Raw genomic sequence first — 15133 nt, forward strand, 5'->3', positions numbered from 1 at the left:
AATCATCCTCAACATCAATCAATCATACCAGAGTCTCCTAAATATAGATAGAGTAAAAGGAAATCATCCAACCTTCAACACTCACTACCAACAAACTAAATGTATCCAAAAAGTCTGCTAAATCTCCTCATCTCATCCTTTCCGATAATCAAATATCCACAATAAAGGAATGTCAATCCAAAATCAAAAGGTCACACAATCTCCTGACTAAAAGTCTACCCATCAAGAAGATATCTCCACAACTCTCATAATTATACTATATATGTCCCTCGACAAATATCGATAAAAGGTCAAACCCTCTAATATGAGATATGGACTACAAGATCTGGTAAAATGATCATGTGGTCAAGGTCTTAAGCCATCTGATAGAGACAATGTTAGCTGAGTCGTCTAACCATTGTCTTGTACCCCATCATACTGTGATTGCTCCACCCTAAGGTTCAGCAACCTCCAGTATCGAGCAATGAACACAAAGATAAAGGAATACTATAACCAAACAGCTGATCAAAATATCTGTCAATCGACGCTCTACCCCTCAAAGATCATCATATGAAATTATACCTAGTTATAATCAAAACTCCTAGGTATTACTCAACTAATACCCCTACCTCCGTATCATCACAGGTCGTAAATCACTAGGTACATCAAGGATATCTAACTAAATCCGATAGCTCTATGAGTCAGGATCTCCCATGGAGCAACGTTAGACGAGTCTACTAGTCATCACCTTAAAATCCATCGTGCTGACGAAAGAAGTAGAGAACTACTCTCTCTCCAAACACCTCAAAGAAATCACTAAGTGACGACCTGATCTCCAAAAACATTCTCTGCTTCTCCCTTCACGTGGTACCGGGTCACGTAAAGGTTAAACAGCTAACTTCAACTCTCCTACCCCAGTACAAATCATATATCCAAATGTACTCTCCAACTCATACACCCTAGTAATGGATGTATCTCATAAGTGTTAAGCAGATAGCTTTACATCTTTCCACACCGTACGGTATCCTATCTGAATGTACCTTCTAAGTCACCCAATCAGGTACAGACAATCCATAGTCAAAGTCCCCATGGAATAGGATGCATCGATCCTCTATAGACTGACTAAGCCGATAATGGTATACGGCCAACTCAGTCCTTTCTACACCGGTACGAGTCATGTACTCAAATGTATCTCCCAAGTATCTAACCAAGCACAAGTAACCCTAAATATCAGAATCTCTAAATATAGAATATGACGATACCCTAATGATCGAACTACTAACTAAATCGGTCGTCAACTAACTGATCTAATAAGGGTAAATCAATCCTCGTCAAAATCAACTAAGGTAAAATCGATCCACCACTACCCAAGTCAACGAGGGTAATCTACTAACGTAACCAACATGAGTAAATTAATACTCTACTAATCCAAACAACAGGAGTACAAAACCAACTAAGATAAATCAAACTACCACTGCACAAGTCGATCAGGTAAATCAATCCTAAACTGATCTAACCAACCGGAGTAATACAAACTGAGTCAATATATGCATACAGATATCATCCACTATCCAGCTAATAATAATAGAGACAGGTATGTGACTCTGACTCTCAACCAACTAGTAGTAACAGACACTAAAACTACTAATAGTATGATATGATAAAATCCCCTGAGATTGTAATCCTTGATCCCCAGTAGGTCAACCGTGATCAATGATTGACCCAACACATGCAATGCTACAAACAAATAGGCAGGTACTAACAAGAGTACTAATACATGTCATAACCATCATGGACAACAATACACATACCGACAGAAATATATGATAACAATATGCAAACATACCTCCTATAGCCTGGAGATGTCCTGCTGCTGCCTGGTCCCAAAACTCGAAAAGTCACATCAAGAAAATCGAATCATGAAATCCAAAACACGAATAACAGGCATCGTACCTGCTCTGATACCAAAAATTGGTATCAGATAAATCTCGAAAATCCAAAACACATAGCAAGTATCGTAAACCTGCTCTGATACCAAAAATTTGTCACGCCCCCAAAGGAGTCCCTGCCAGACAAAAATCCGACAGCATCTCCCCTGTACTGGTGACAATATGAAGCATCACTACAAGTAAAATATACATCAGCCACATGCGGCTGGAATATTTATATACACAACCACGCAGTTATAATAACAGCCCACTCGGCTGGAATGAAACAATCACAACCACGCAGTTATATATAAAACAGCCCACACGGTTGTACTAAAACACAGCGGAAAAACGATACGAAAGCCCACACAACACAAATAATTACAATGCATGCCGGCACGGCTTAAACACAAATACAACACCAAAATCATAGGATAGCGACATGGCTATACACAAATACAATACCAAAAATAAGAAAAAGAATATACAAAAGAAAACAATCCCGATCTTCGGATGTGACGTAGGACCCGGCAGACAGGATTCTCCGAGCGACACCAACCATCTACAGGCTACCTGAAAACATAAATGTATACATGCGGTGGTGAGTATAGGTAACTCAGCGGGTAATAGAAAAGATAGTGCATGGACTATACATAAACATGGAGATCACAAGTATACAGTCTCAGTAGGGAATAAAGAACATGATCATACTATCATAATCAATACACTTAAACATATCTGACATAATAACCTGACCTAAAAACTGTACAAACCACAACTAACATAATGACAGATACATACCCAATCTGGAATCGACACATGGTACAATGATCAGTAAACTCACCGGATCTGCAACAGATATACCCGTGACACCTGTGCAATATAAGTACGATTGCATATACATGTAAAATAAATGACATGTATGCAGCATGGCAACCAAATGCAACAATCATATCGCGAACAAATGCAACATACCACAAACACATGCAACTAATATCTAGTAGGCATGTATGCAAATATATCTCCAAAGATGCACCGCGCATCAAATGCAAACGTGCATGCATGCTCCATGGTCACCCCTGCCACCTCTCCGAACACCACAACCCCTGTATGGCCGAGAGGCTTGGGTCTGTGACGACTGTACTACCCTCCAGCCCACTATATAGTGGTCGAGGCGGACAGTCCGCTAGTAGCTATCTAACTACATAGCATCAGGGTCCCTGACTGCTCACAACGCCGCATCTCACTAAACCTCGTGACCGGGTGGCACGACAGGACTAGCAGCAACTGCTCCAACTACCACTACCCATGAGTGGCCGAGTGTGCGGTGCTAAACCAAACCAACTGATAACTCTCTCAACCACAAGGGAGACAATGGTCATCAGATGCAATGAATGATGAACATGATATATATATATATAATCATCATCCATGCAACCACCCCAAACCTCATAAATACCTCCAACAAGAGTATAATCGTCATGATACCTCCATGTATCTGTTGGATTTTTCGGGCTGCGAAAACCACTTTTCGCGTCGCGGAAACCCCAAATCGCCCAAGCCACGGATCTCGTGCAAGGTAAAACTTTCGAAAAATACGAGTACGAGTTTAAAACACGATCGACTCTTAGATCTACGAGGGAAAAACTTTTACCCTTGATGCGTGCCCTTCGCAATCCCGCAACGTCCAAAGGTAGCCGGATCTCGAGACCGTCAAGCGAACGGTCCTCTAGCGGTATCCACACGAACAAGGAGTGGTCTTCTACCACTCAAAGATACAGAGGAGAACCCACAAGTGTGCTAGCACTTTCTAGGGCTCTCGGATTGGATCTAAAAGGTGAGAAAGGAGAGAAGGGAAAAGGAACTCACACACTCTTCTAGGTACTCTCCTTTTGTGACCTTCACACCACCTAGTTGCTTGGAATCAACTCTCACTTCTTCTCCACCTTGAAACCACGACCATCAGCAGCCTTGAGAGAGGGAGAAGCACCCAAGGAAGAAGAAGCATTGAACACCATTCAATTGCCACCAAATGAAACCCTCTCCTCACTTAGTGTGGCCGGCCACCACATGTGCAACCCCCACATTAATGTGGCCGACCACATTAAGAGGATTAATGGTGTGTAACCTCCATGAGGTGGCACACCATTATATAAGGGGATGATGTGGCATGCCATGTAGGATGAGTCATCCTCATGATGTGGCAATTCATCAAGTCAAAACTTGATGTGTCAACCTCTATTTGGTCAAGTCAAACTTGACCAATGCTCTTCCTTGTTGAGTTAAATCCAAGCTTTGATTCAAGTCAATTTTAATTTAATGAATCTCAATTCATTAATATAAATTGACTCATGAATCAAAATTTAAATTAGACTCAATCAACAACTGAATCTAATTGAGTCTAACTCAATAAGTCTAATTTGAATCCAATCTTTGATTCATCATATGAATCTAATCCTATTGGTTCATCATATGAACCTAATCTCCATGCACATGTTCTTTGTGTGTGACCCAATAGGTTCTTGTAACGTTGGTAATGTTTCTAAACTCCTTTAGAAACATAAGCAATGAGCGACATCTAGCAATACATCATTGCTACCCAAGTTACAAGAAATGTTGAGATCCAACATCACCTTGTGACTACTAATTGTGACTCCTCACAATATGTGACAAGTGTCCTTCTATCCTACACATCTAGATTGATCAATGTGAGGCATAGACCGTGTCATCCTCTGACCAATCTAAATCTTGAACTCCGAGTAGATTCACTCAATCAAATGAGCTCAATATCTCATATTGACTCATTTGGGTATGGCCATACACTTCGTGGTCTCACTCTATCAAGAATATCGATGTCTCTCCCGTCATATAGGAGGGATAGATCCCAGCTACATCACTCACATCCCTCTGTATAATTTGTTATATACCCAGTAATCGCCTTTATAGTCCACCCAGTTACGGGTGACGTTTGACGAAACTAAAGTACATAACTCCTTATGTAGGGATCCATGGTGACTTCAGGTCTAAGGACTAATAGTCATACTAATAGCCACATGAGAAAGTATATGACACTCATATAACGATCCATGATACTTTCTCATGGCGGGTCATTCAATATACATTCTCTAATGCATACCCATGTGTCAGCTTGATATCTCTATATCAATGACTTGTGAGATCAAGTCATCGAGCTGACCTACATGCTAGTCTTATTGTATTAACATTGTCCCTGAATGTTAATACTCGACTAGGAATGATTTAGAGTAGTGTTCCCTATATCATCTCACTATCGATTCAACTAATCGATTGATATAGGTATGAACGTTCTACTCAAGGACGTTACTATACTTATTTTATCTGACACTAATACAAATAAGCATAATAACCAAAAACCAATGCCTTTATTAATATACAAAAATATGATATACATGAGTCCATACAATCATCAAATGATTGGCTCTAGGGCTCTAACTAACAATCTCCCACTAGCACTAGTGCCAATCAGTATAGGCTCTAAGGCCTAATGACCTAGTGTGACCATCATGCTTTCTCTGTGCCAAAGCCTTGGTCAAGGGATCTGCGATGTTAGCCTCTGTAGGTACTCTGCAAATCTTCACATCTCCTCTATCGATAATCTCTCGAATGAGATGGAAGCGCCGTAGTATGTGCTTGGTCCTTTGGTGTGAGCGAGGTTCCTTCGCACGTGCTATAGCTCCATTGTTGTCACAATAGAGCTCAACTGGATCGATGATGCTAGGAACCACCCCAAGTTCGGTGATGAACTTGCGGATCCAAGCGCCTCCTTGCTTGCCTCCGATGCGAATGTACTCGACTTGTAGAATCAGCTCATCGTATCCTGCTTGAACTCTTCCGCCTGAAAGCACCACCATTAATGCAAAATACGAACCCGATTGCGATCTATAGTCATCCCGGTCGGTCTGGAAGCTAGCATCACCCTTTACGACTAGCTCATCATTGCCTCCATATATCAAGAAATATTCTTTAGTCCTTCTTAAGTACTTAAGAATATTCTTGACCGCTATCCAGTGACTTTCACCTGGATCAGACTGGTATCTGCTCGTCATGCTCAAAGCATACGAGACATCAGGTCGAGTACATAGCATGGCGTACATGATCTATCCTATGGCTGAGGCATAAGGGATCTGATCCATGCGGTCTCTCTCCTCTCTAGAAGAGGGACTTTGAGTCTTCGAAAGACACACGCCATGTGACATCGGCAGAAATCCCTTCTTGGAGTTCTGCATGGCAAACCGAAGGAGTACCTTATCAATGTATGTACTCTGACTTAGGCCAAGCAATCTCTTAGATTTATCTCTATAGACCTGAATCCCTAGAATGCGGGATGCCTCACCTAAGTCCTTCATTGAGAAGCAACTCCCTAGCCAGGTCTTGACAGACTGAAGCATAGGGATGTCCTTCCCAATGAGTAGTATGTCATCCACATACAATATGAGGAAGACAACTATGTCCCCTACAACCTTCTTGTAGACACAAGGCTCATCTTCGTTCTTGATGAAACCAAACTGTTTAATCGCATCATCGAATCGAAGATTCCAGCTCCGAGAAGCTTGCTTTAGTCCATAAATGGACCTATGCATACTCTGCTAGTATGCTGTGGATCTACAAAACTCTCAGGTTGTGTCATGTACACATCCTCGAGCAGGTTTCCATTCAGAAACGCGGTTTTGACATCCATCTGCCATATCTCATAGTCATGGTAGGCTGCAATAGCAAGCATGATCCGAATGGACTTAAACATCGCTACTAGAGAAAAGGTTTCATCATAGTCAATACCATGAATCTACTTGAAACCTTTAGCTACCAAGCGACCCTTATAGATAAGTCCATCCATGTCAGTCTTTCTCTTAAAGACCCACTTGCACCCAATGGGTTTTACCCCTTCAGGCGGATCAACCAAAGTCCATACTTGGTTGGTGTACATTGATTCCATTTCGGATCTCATGGCCTCTAGCCATTTTTCGGAATCTGGTCTCATCACAGCTTCCTGATAGGTGGTAGGCTCATCCTCTATGAGCACAATGTCATCATGGTCACACAATAGAAATGAGTATCTCTCAGGCCGACGACGTACCCTATCAGACCTGCGAAGAGGTATGTCTACTTGAACCGGTTGTTGTTCCTCAAATCCTTGTGGAACAACATCATCCACAACACTTTGTGGTTCCAGTTCAATTTCCATCGAGGCATCAGTGCTATTGTTCGCATCTTGAACTTCTTCAAGATCGAACGCACTCCCACTAGTCTTTCTAGAAACAAAGTCCCTTTCTAGAAAGACCCCAGTTTTTGCCACAACTACCTTGTGCTGACTGGGAATGTAGAAGTAATATCCCTTAGTTTCCTTGGGATATCCGATGAAATAGCACTTGTCGGATTTTGGTCCTAATTTGTCTGAGACTTGACGTCGAACGTAAGCCTCACAACCCCAAATCCTCATGAAAGACACCTGAGCATCTCTCCCAGTCCATATCCTATATAGTGTCTTTATCACGGCCTTTGATGGAACTCGGTTGAGAATGAAAACTGTCGTGTCTAGAGCATATCCCCATAGATATGTCGGAAGATCTGTGTGATTCATCATAGACCGTACCATATTTAATAAAGTACGATTCCTCCTTTCGGATACACCATTCCACTGTGGTGTTCCAGGAGGAGTGAGTTGGGATAGAATCCCACACTCGGCTAAATAGTCACGAAACTCATGGCTTAAGTATTCACCACCTCGATCTGATCGAAGTATCTTAATACTCTTGCCAAGCTGGTTCTGTACTTCATTCTTGAATTCTTTGAACTTTTCAAAGGATTCAGACTTATGTGCCATCAAGTACACATAACCATATCTACTGAAGTCATCAGTAAATGTGATGAAGTATCTATAACCGCCTCTAGCAGCAACATTGAAAGGGCCACATACATCACTATGTATGAGTCCTAACAAATCAGTTGCTCTCTCGCTGTGCCCACTAAAGGGAGTCTTGGTCATCTTGCCTCGTAGGCATGACTCGCATATCTCATATGATTCAAAATCAAATGAGTCCAGCAAACCATCCTTATGGTGCTGGGATAAGCGCTTGTCATTTAAGCGACAGTGCCAGAGGTATGTTTGGTTCATGTCATTTGACTTGAACCTCTTGGTATTTACGTTATAGATAGGGCTCTCTAGATCTAGAATATAGAGTCCGTTTATTAGAGGTGCACTACAATTGAACATATCGTTTAAATAGACGGAACAACATTTGTTCTTTATTATAAACGAAAATCCTTTCTTGTCCAAACAAGAAACGGAAATTATGTTCTTAGTCAACGCAGGCACATAACAACAATCATCTAATTCTAGTACAAACCCAGAGGGAAGAGATAGATGATAAGTTCCTACAGCAATAGCAGCAACTCGTGCTCCATTGCCTACTCATAGGTCTATCTCACCCTTCGTCAATGCCCTGCTATTCCTCAGCGCTTGTACATTAGTACAAATGTGCGAAGCACATCCGGTATCTAATACCCACGATGAAGAAATAGAGAGGTTGACTTCTATAACATTTATACCTGAAGTAGAAATCTTATTTCTCTTCTTCTTAAGATCTTCCAGGTATTCTTTGGAGTTCCTCTTCCAGTGCATTGCTTGTCCTTGATATAGGTGACAAAGATGTTAAACCATATCGTAAGCGCTCATCAACTCATGTTGCTTCTGAAGCTCAGAGTTCATGGTTGCGAGCATAAGACAAGACACATCTAATGCGTCATCTTGATGCTTCTTGTAAGCATCTCGATCTGCTCGCGTGGCAGTGGCAGGAGGAGCCTCCGGAATGGGCTGCTCCAGAACGTACAGTTTACGTTCTTGGTGAGATTTCTGTACCAGTCCAGGAAATTTGCTCCGTTGAGCTTGTCCTTCTTAAGGACAGATCGCAGAGAGAAAATGTTCGTATTTGACGTCATGGTTATCTACAACAGAAAAATTTACAAAAATAAATATCATATTCTTTAAAATCATTTAATTAGGCCTTTAATTAAATGATGCTCCCACTGAATACTATAATTCTTGTGGGACAAGATCCACATCATACTAACCCTTGAGTTAGCTTTGGCTAATACGCCCAAGGCTTAGTATGATCGGTAGGTAACGATTACCAATTACAACTCTATGCAACTCTTGTTTATAAAATCAATATCCGCATTTATATTAAAACTCGAGTTAGCTTTGGCTAATACGCCCGAGAGTTAATATAGATGTGATTTTGATCTATCTTTTCCAACCGTTGGAATAATGCCTGTAGTTGACTCGATCCAACCGAGTAACTAGAAATACTCAATCTAATTGAGCTTGTATTCACCCATGCATTGATAGGCGGGACCAAGATTGTCCCTCCGTACCCTACCAAGATAATATGTATTGCTCTGCTTTGGCAGATTCAACAATACATGTGATCGAGGTAGTGATAGGTATCACGGCACGGTTAGGCATTTAGAGTTGGTTCGATCAAGATCTAATCTAATCGAAAAGGATGCATCTTGTGCACGACTTAGATCTAATATAATCGCAAGGGTACATCATGTGCACGACTTAGATCTAATCTAATCGTAAGGCACTAATTAATTAATTACTTATTAAACATGCATCATATACATAAGCAATTAACTAATTAATATATTTGTGATTTAGTCATGGCCCTACTACGATCTTCTCAAGCCAATGAGAAGATCGAATGGTCAACCTAGGGTCAACAGCTTCTCTAAGCTCCTCCCTTTGACCACCTTGTGTTGCTCGTGCCCGCCTCGGAACTGCGTCTCGTGTGGACCCTCCACCGCTCCAATTTGTATATTACAATTTGAAACTCGAGTTACATTCGAGTCTAAATCTAATTTACAACAAGAATATAAGAGAAAGGCACGACGCGCAGGTCGCGGAAAAAAAATAAAAACATACAACACGCGCAAACACATAACGGCACGCAGGTCGTATTATGAATTACAACACAATCCAATTATATTGGGTTTTTGGGCCATGACTATCACAAAATTAATATATAATTCAAAATTATATATTTTCATAATTTTCTATAATTTTTAAAATAATTTTTACAATTTTACGAGTAAAATTTCCCGGCGGTCCCGTTTAGCGGTTTCGGGCGCAATCGCGAAACGGATCCCCTTGCGGGGCTCAGGGGCAGCGCCCCTACCCACGATCTAACCATCGCGAGGGTTCGTTTGCGATCCAACAGCGCCTAAACCCGCTGTCCCAAAATGATTTGGGCCGAGACATTGTCGTTTCGGAAAAATCTTCCCGGTGGGTTCGTTTTAAGCGATTTCGGGTGCGATCGCGGAGAAAATCCCCTTGCGGGGTTAGGGGCAGTACCCCTACCCACGATCTAACCCTCGTGAGTTGCTCCTTTGCGATCTAATGGCACCCAAGCCCGCTGTCCCAAACGGATTTGGGGCGAAACGAAGCCGGTTTTGAAAGATCTTTCCGGTAGCCGAAGCCTACAAGTGCCGAGACACTTGTGCTTCGCTTCTACGGAAAAATTACCCATAAAATCATAAAAAACTAATTTTTACAGAAAATCACAGAAGGTTTTATTTTTCATAAAAATAAAAGAAACTTGTACAAGCCTTGCACGTGGCTCTGATACCACTGTTGGATTTTTCGGGCCGCGAAAACCGCTTTTCGCATCGCGAAAACCCCGAATCGCCCAAGCCACGGATCTCGTGCAAGGTAAAACTTTCGAAAAATACAAGTACAAGTTTAAAACACGATCGACTCTTAGATCTACGAGGGAAAAACTTTTACCCTTGATGCGTGCCCTTCGCAATCCCGCAACGTCCAAAGGTAGCCGGATCTCGAGACCGTCAAGTGAACGGTCCTCTAGCGGTATCCACACGAACAAGGAGTGGTCTTCTACCACTCAAAGATGGAGAGGAGAACCCACAAGTGTGCTAGCACTTTCTAGGGCTCTCGGATTGGATCTAAAAGGTGAGAAAGGAGAGAAGGGAAAAGGAACTCACACACTCCTCTAGGTACTCTCCTTTTGTGACCTTCACACCACCTAGTTGCTTGGAATCAACTCTCACTTCTTCTCCACCTTGAAACCACGACCATCAGCAGCCTTGAGAGAGGGAGAAGCACCCAAGGAAGAAGAAGCATTGAACACCATTCAATTGCCACCAAATGAAACCCTCTCCTCACTTAGTGTGGCCGGCCACCACATGTGTAACCCCCACATTAATGTGGCCGGCCACATTAAGAGGATTAATGGTGTGTAACCTCCATGAGGTGGCACACCATTATATAAGGGGATGATGTGGCATGCCATGTAGGATGAGTCATCCTCATGATGTGGAAATTCATCAAGTCAAAACTTGATGTGTCAACCTCTATTTGGTCAAGTCAAACTTGACCAATGCTCTTCCTTGTTGAGTTAAATCCAAGCTTTGATTCAAGTCAATTTTAATTTAATGAATCTCAATTCATTAATATAAATTGACTCATGAATCAAAATTTAAATTAGACTCATTCAACAATTGAATCTAATTGAGTCTAACTCAATAAGTCTAATTTGAATCCAATCTTTGATTCATCATATGAATCTAATCCTATTGGTTCATCATATGAACCTAATCTCCATGCACATGTTCTTTGTGTGTGACCCAATAGGTTCTTGTAACGTTGGCAATGTTATAAACTCCTTTAAAAACATAAGCAATGAGCGGCATCTAGCAATACATCATTGCTACCCAAGTTACAAGAAATGTTGAGATTCAACATCACCTTGTGACTACTAATTGTGACTCCTCACAATATGTGACAAGTGTCCTTCTATCCTACACATCTAGATTGATCAATGTGAGGCATAGACCGTGTCATCCTCTGACCAATCTAAATCTTGAACTCCGAGTAGACTCACTCAATCAAATGAGCTCAATATCTCATATTGACTCATTTGGGTATGGCCATACACTTCGTGGTCTCACTCTATCAAGAATATCGATGTCTCTCCCATCATATAGGAGGGATAGATCCCATCTACATCACTCACATCCCTCTGCATAATTTGTTATATACCCAGTAATCGCTTTTATAGTCCACCCAGTTACGGGTGACGTTTGACGAAACTAAAGTACATAACTCCTTATGTAGGGATCCATGGTGACTTCAGGTCTAAGGACTAATAGTCATACTAATAGCCACATGAGAAAGTATATGACACTCATATAACGATCCATGATACTTTCTCATGGCGGGTCATTCAGTATACATTCTCTAATGCATACCCATGTGTCAGCTTGATATCTCTATATCCATGACTTGTGAGATCAAGTCATCGAGCTGACCTACATGCTAGTCTTATTGTATTAACATTATCCCTGAATGTTAATACTCGACTAGGAATGATTTAGAGTAGTGTTCCCTATATCATCTCACTATCGATTCAACTAATCGATTGATATAGGTATGAACGTTCTACTCAAGGACGTTACTATACTTATTTTATTTGACACTAATACAAATAAGCATAATAACCAAAAACCAATGCCTTTATTAATATACAAAAATATGATATACATGAGTCCATACAATCATCAAATGATTGGCTCTAGGGCTCTAACTAACAGTATCCCACCAAACATTTGTACCCACTACACATGTATAATCAACCAAAACTCCAATAATCCCACCAGACACATGTACACAAAAGTATAAGTACAATCAACATGTATCCTCCAATAAAAAAATACATTAGACACGTGTATAAACCATAAACATACAATCAACACAACTCCTCCAAAAGTACGTAACCAAACACGTGTGTACATACAACATGCAAATGTAGGGTCAACATGATGACTCCTATAACACATACCATCCTACGTACAATCCCTGTCATATGCACAATCGGCATGATAATACAAACAACTCGACAATCCCTACAAAACATACTCTACACGTGTAATCACAACAGAGTAGATATCAAAAGTGAAGACTGTATAGGAATTACATAGATCATCACAAGAGTCAAGCATAAGTATCATGCAGGAAAAACAGCAACCGATCATGATATAAGATAAAACAGCCTAATTCATCCAATAATAACCATGCACTAAGTACAAGAAAATCTACATAGAGGTCAAGGAAGAAATACCCGCCTTAAATCTGTCGATCATGATAGAATAAATCCCACATCGTGATGAACATCCCACATCAAAGTCCTGTATAAATCAATACATATATTTCATTTAGCTAAATTCATATGAATCAAACAGCTAAATAAAAGTCCTAACCCAATTAGGATCACTCCAACCAAATCTGATCTCTAATTAATCCTCCAAATAATCCTTGATCACACTCCTTCTAGATCCCAACTTAATCCATAATCTATTAATCAATCCAAAACTCATTAATTAACACATCTTAAATCCAACTCACATAATTCATCATCAATCAAACACTAATCCAACTCATCATAAATCCTTCTAATCATAATCTAAACATCCACATCCAATAATCAATCTAATGGTCCCAATGACAAACATGAAATCATGATATTCATCCACCCTACATAATCCATCATTTAATCCAACACATACCAATAACAATCATATTTAACTCTACCTAATGATCCAAATCCAATACAACTTAAATTTAAATTTCTACAACCCATCTCTACTAATCCGAACCAATGTAGAAATGAAATCACCTTTAGAAGTAAAACCATAATCCTTAATCCACAATAATTCGTCCAAACCAACTTATCAAATCCATAATCAATTCAACCTACATCACCCTAATCATTTCAAACATAGACACGTAATAAATCTTCAAAAACTCACCTAAAACTGGATGAATTTTTGTTGACCCACAGTTGAAGAGCTGGAACTGTAGGCTGCTGGAAACTCCTGGCCGAAACCCTAGTAAACCTGCTGCCCCCTTCAATCCAACCTCCTAATCCACAATGAACACTCCACATTAGAAACCAAAGCTAATTACTAATCAGATCATACCCTTAATCAACCCTTGATCTTGCCGGAATAGTGGAGATCACACTTACCTCAAATGAACCTTAATTCTTTAGCCGAAACTCCAATCAACCACAAGGAGGAAGAAGGTCAAGATTTGCTCATGGAAGATCTGTCACTAGGTTGATCCGAAGTCTTCCCCTAGCCCCAAAACAGAAGGATATCAAAAATTGGAATTCATAGAAACCGAAATCTTGAATCCATAAGATTTGTCCGACAAAACCTTACCTAAATCGGTCGCCTCCAATGGTGTCGTGCGATCCTTTCCAACTGGTGATGATCCAGTTCGCCCTCCAGTGAGTAGATCGAAGAGGAGAAGCGAAAAGGGGCTCAATTGGGCAGGACCTCACCGTGCCCTAGCTCCGCCGAATCGCTACCGCGCGCGCAAACACCGCCTAAGAGAGGATCGCTCCGTCGTAGATGGTCGGAGTCGTTGAGATCTGGCGCCGTTTCCCCTTGGTGACGCGACAAAGACAAGATCGCCGGAGAACAGCACTGCTCTGTCGGTGTCGAGTCCTCCGCGCGCAAGAGAGAAAGAGAGGGAGGAAGCATCGGGTCGGGTGAGCGCGAGAGAGGGAAAACAAATAGAGAGAAGGAAACGGTTAACGGATCCGGGTGAGGAGGAAAACTTTATAATTAAAACATTTCCTCACTTAAACGGGATATCCCAAATAGGCTTTATCCGAACCCGTCAATTCATCCCCTCAAAACCCGTCATACGAGCTCCGATAAATTCCCAGAAAATTTCTAAAAATTCCAGAAAAATCCAATATGATTTTTCATCCAATAACATTTATTATTTAATTTGTGATATCTTACAGTTACTATTTTTCAGGTTGAGGCCGTCGAGAGATATTCTAGTCGCTAGCCCCTTGGTCGCGAGGATTTCTAGATATCGTTTTCTGTATTCGCTCTTATACGTATACTTGTGATGTGGGTTTGTATTGTGGACATCGTACATTCGGGTTTACTACTTTTGTTTTCCGCTGCGGATTTTCTCACTACTTCGTGGATTTTGTTTTCTTCGTTGTAGTGGAGTAGGATGTTTACATATATCTTTGAGGATTCTATATCGTTCTTTCTTTATATAACTGCGTGGATTGTTCATATTACATCTGTATGGAAATGTTGAATATAACTGCATGGATTGTTTCTTATTTAAATTGTATTATTCCGGC

This window comes from Zingiber officinale, chromosome 10B (assembly GCF_018446385.1).
Source record: "Zingiber officinale cultivar Zhangliang chromosome 10B, Zo_v1.1, whole genome shotgun sequence".
Classification (NCBI taxonomy): Eukaryota; Viridiplantae; Streptophyta; class Magnoliopsida; order Zingiberales; family Zingiberaceae; genus Zingiber; species Zingiber officinale.